Genomic DNA, 5,178 nt, shown 5'->3' with positions numbered 1-5,178 from the left:
CATAAATAATTATATTATTATCGCGGAAAAACCGGTCGTTGTTGGTTGTTTTCCACGTATAAATCGTATTATACATTTTTCCTGGCACAGCCGTATTTAAATATTCCGGTTTGCATCAGGGGTAGCACTGCATTATAATAATATTTTCAAAGTTTTGGTCCATCCGGATTATTAAAATATTATCTCATTATTATTGTCTTTACTTTTTCCTCGTAATACAGCTTTCTGGGTTTTTTTTTTAAATTAAATACATTCACTATACAAAAGTGGTTATTTACTTTAATTTTTTTCTCGTATAAGCTCGTTTTTGTTTCAAAAATGAGTTATCCTTAAAACCGCAAACAGGGAATTAAATCAACGGGACTTGAGCCCTATCATTTTTTTAACGGAAAACTGCCGTTGGGCTGGGGGAGGGGGAGCTTTGACCCACCGAAAACAATCAATCAGAATAATAATACAATTTAGTATTTTACAAAAACTTTTCTAGAATATGAATAGGTTAGGCACCTATACCTAGAATACATAAAAATTTTATAAAAATTATTAGAATATTATAAATTAATATTTCTATTGCACATGTTACGGATTGTAAACGACCATAAATTATTGTGACACGTCGATATCTAACTATATAAACGTGAAACCAGAATTACTTTTCGCTTTAAGTTCAACAATATTTGACTAAAATTTTTTTTTAAATGGCTTCTTTTCACACATTTTTATATTCATATCATAGGATTGGATGAAAGAAGAGGAGGATTAAATATCTAATATAATATATCATTAAAAAGATTGCAATACCAAAAATGTAAATAAAATTACATCACTGCAGTATAGAATGCAGACAAGTGAAGTAGGTACTCTAACTCTATGACAGCTGACCTACCCGCGGGAAATAATATTATGTTGGTATGCAAATGTTCATTATTATCATTATAATAATATGTCCATTTCAAAGTTTTATATTTATGCTTGTATTATGCTTATACTATATTTGTATTTGTATACATATTGGACTTCCACTTGGCACATTTTCCCCAGACATATTAGAACATCTATAGTTTAGAATTAATATAGTGGTACAATATGTAACTGTAGACCGTAGAATATCTACCAGTCTACTTCCGACTTCGTGTACCACCTACCAAGGCCGTGGTGTAGGTTGCAGTATAAGTGTTACACTGTCAACATTTAATATACCTACCTACATATTATTAACTATTTGATCTATTGTAGATTTGAAGATAACGTAAAAACCGTGTACTAGGATATTTAATATTATAATATAATATTTTAATCCATGACCCATATGGTATTAGTGTATTATTATTACGCTACTACGTGGGTAGTATTAATAATTATCATTAAGATACCTAATCTTAGTTCATGATTAATATTATTAAAAAATAGCTGATTTTTTAACACAGCATCAAACAGAGATGGCGTTACTGGTACATGTAAATACAATATGTTGTAAATTATTATATTGTAAATACAACATGATTTACGATTATTCATATAAATATATTATTGTAAATCGGAACGAATTACGATAAATGTATTGTTTATTAAAATATATTCTAATATTATCGGTTCTATAAAATACGGTTAAATGTTGTCGGTGAGTTTTATTTTATTAGGTCGTGCGCGGAAAAAATTGCAAAAAATATTTTGGAGGTGCAGGGATTTGAACCCTGGACTTTCAGCATGCGAAGCAGACACTCTACCACTGAGTTACACCCCCAGACAAAGATTTTAGTCAAAATGACAACACTTAGGTATCCTCAGTGTTGGGTAAATTACTTTTAAAAAGTAATGAAATTACGTTACTCGTTACTTCAAATATTTTTATTTAAATTACATTTGCGTAAAGTAAAATTATTTTAATTACGTTACATTACATTACTTTTTCATTTATAAAGTAGTGCGTTACAAAAACAGACTTCTAGACGACTATACTACACTATGTTGTAGTACTTTACTATATAGGAATCTATGGTTACAAATAACGTCATGTTTTGTATCATTGATAACCAGGGCTTGCAAACGTTATATTATTTGACTAAAAATAATTGAAATTTGTAAACATAATTATAACGGAAAGCGATAATCAAAAATAATTAAATAACGCAAAACAAAACATAATGATTAACAAAATATATTAAACATTACGCAAAACGTAATTTTATTTATAGAATATCATTGAACGTAAAATATTAAATAACTCAAAACGAAATATTTTAAAATCTATTTATTTAAAAGGTCTATTGGTTTCGTAGAAATATTTATTTCGTGCAAACAATCTAAGAATAAAATTGATTAGGTATATTATATTCCGTATCCGGGCCATTACCCGCATTAGTTATTATTTTTAAATTTAATAGTTATTAACACTATTTTAAATAACGATAAACGTAGAACTTGGATAGCGTTTTAATTCTAAATAACGATGAACGGAAAAATTGTGTAACGTTTTAATTCTACCTACCTAAATAACATAAAATGGAATTTTTTTCAAATGCAAGCCCTTTTGATAACAGTTTTAATTTTTTTCGAACCATATTCAATTCATATTAGGTATTCATTATTATGTACATATTTTATAATCATAGACCTATTATGTATAAATGTACAATCATCTATTCATCTCACTTATGGGTATGGCCATATTATAGTCATAACTCATAAGTCATAAATCATCATATAATTCATTTTATTTAAACCGAACTCTCTGATTTCTGCTAATAAAGTGATAATACATTTATTTTTGCAATGTTTAATAGTATTTTTAACTATTATCTGAATCGAAAATAGATATAATTCATTTCTAATTTTTCAGGAATACCTATTTTATTGGCTTGTTTTTGTAATTCATTCAAAACTATTATTTTAATAACGTGAAAAATAACACGTTAGTGCGTTACTTCATAGAAATTATTTTTAAAAAGTAATTTGGTTACAACCACAATTTATTGCGTTACTTTAAGTAAAATGTAATGTAATTAATGCTGTGTTACTGAATAAGTAATTGTGTTACAGTTATTTGTAATTTGCGTTACGTTAATACCCAACACTGAGTATTCTTTAGACTGACTATAATTGAGTTAATACTTGATAAGCGATGTATTTAATATAGGTATTATAATTCACATTACAATGTATAAAAGTAGTCACCTAACTATTAACTATTAAACATTTATACCTTATAATTTTTATGTAGGTACTAATTTAAAAATTAACTTTACGTAGGTGCTTAGTTGATTATCAACGTAGAAATTCCTAATTTAAAAAATATTTCTAATGTTAGTCGTTAGTGATACATATTATTACCTAGTGGCTAGGTACCTATTATGAATTACTAATTATAATTATAACTATATTATTTTATATTATAAACTACCAACTTTAACCTTGCATGTAGTTATTTTGACTTTATATTATAAATTGTATGTCCAAATTTATTGAAAATTTGAGTACCATTTCAGATTTGACACACTATACGTGGTTACTGGTTTGTTTTTGAAAAAATAATAACCCTCTTATCATTGAATGATAACCTAGTTTTGAGCATTCAGCGTCTTGAGTATTGTTTTCTTTGAGTAAATATGTTTCTGTAGTTATATGGTAAATAATTTGTTTTGTGGCATATTTTTCACAGGTTAATTTATTGTTATGTGTTTGAAGCACGATTAAGAAACGAAATAATCACCATATAAAAAGGAGCAATTTGGCTGTCTAATATCGTTTTTTTTTCAACAATGGAACTTCAAAAAAAAATTACCTAGTGAAGTTTAAAAAACACAAATAACAATGGATTTGGTGACAATATAAAAACTTTTTTCGTATAAGTGATTGTGATATCAAAAAAATAAAAACAATGTTGCAAAGCCCGAATTGTCCTTTTTATGTGGTGCAAATTTCGTTTCTTATTACCTATATACTTATGATTGTAGCCTTCTCGGTTCTTTCCCGCTCCAAAACAGTTTTTGGTATGCCGTACCTGTATAAGACGGAGACCACGTCATAATATAATATGGGCAAAACGTCCTCTGGGCTCTGAAGTATGTATTATTCAATATTAATATTAGGTACATGTACATTATTAAATTATTAAAAAAAATAATTACACCGGTCACCGGCACGCTTCTATTCTTGATAAGTTATAAACTATTTCAAGTTTCAACCAGGGCTTACATTTGAAAAAAAAAATTCCGTTTTATGTTATTTACAATTAAAAAACGTTACACAATTTTTGTGTTCAGTTCACCGTTATTCAAAATTAAAACGTTATCCAAGTATTGCGTTTGTCGTTCTTTAGAACTAAAACGTTAGGTATACAAGTTTTGCGTTTATTATTGTTATTTAAAATAGTTTTAATAGTTAATACCTATTAAATTTAAAAATAATAAATAATGCGGGTAGGTAATGGCTCTGATATGGAGTATAATATAATAATATATAATAAATTCTTAGATTGTTTGCATGAAATACCTACGTATATGTTTCTATGAAACCAATAACTTTTAAATACAATTTATTTAATAGATTTTAAAATATTTCGTTTTGCATTATGTTATATAATTACGTTTATAAATTTCAATCTTTTTTTGTTAAATGTAACGTTATTATAACGTTTGCAAGCCCTGTAGTAAATATTATAATTAATCATTTCTAATTAAATTGTTGATATATTATTTTTAGAAACTACCTATAATAGATAATAAAATTACTAAGCTAGTAAACTATGCTTAAATAAAGTGAAATCATCAAATTTTCCTACTTGGGGGTGTAACTCAGTGGTAGAGTGTCTGCTTCGCATGCTGAAAGTCCTGGGTTCAAATCCCAGCACCTCCAAAATAAGTTTTAGCGTTTTTTTTTATGTTTTTCTATAGTTTTATTCATATTTATGATTAAAATAGATAGTTTAGTAAATTTAATGTATTATAATATGAATAATAATAATTATTATATCTCCATTTTATATTATACAGAACCACCCGTGCATTGTATAATATTATAATACAATGTCCTGTTTTTACGGAGTTTTGTATAGGCAATTTTACAACATTTAATATATTATAATATTATAACATTATATTGAAAGTTGCATTTACAAAGTTATTTTTAAATCTAGTGTACAAATAACCTTATCAACAGTTATCGATTAATTTCGTTTAG

The 5,178-nt window shown here is 26.7% G+C and overlaps 2 non-coding genes across 2 annotated transcripts; one reads left to right on the top strand and one right to left on the bottom strand.

Annotated features, from left to right (window-relative positions):
• Window positions 1-1,672: 1,672 nt before the first annotated feature.
• On the bottom strand, window positions 1,673-1,744 carry TRNAA-CGC. The gene has a single exon. It is a non-coding gene; the product is annotated as a tRNA-Ala (tRNA).
• Window positions 1,745-4,782: 3,038 nt separating this feature from the next.
• TRNAA-CGC lies at window positions 4,783-4,854 on the top strand. Its single transcript has one exon. It is a non-coding gene; the product is annotated as a tRNA-Ala (tRNA).
• Window positions 4,855-5,178: the final 324 nt, after the last annotated feature.

This window comes from Acyrthosiphon pisum, chromosome A3 (genome assembly GCF_005508785.2).
Source record: "Acyrthosiphon pisum isolate AL4f chromosome A3, pea_aphid_22Mar2018_4r6ur, whole genome shotgun sequence".
NCBI classification, from domain to species: domain Eukaryota; kingdom Metazoa; phylum Arthropoda; class Insecta; order Hemiptera; family Aphididae; genus Acyrthosiphon; species Acyrthosiphon pisum.
The sequence above is the reverse complement of the archived record's forward strand: the minus strand, read 5'-3'. Positions and strand labels throughout refer to the sequence as shown.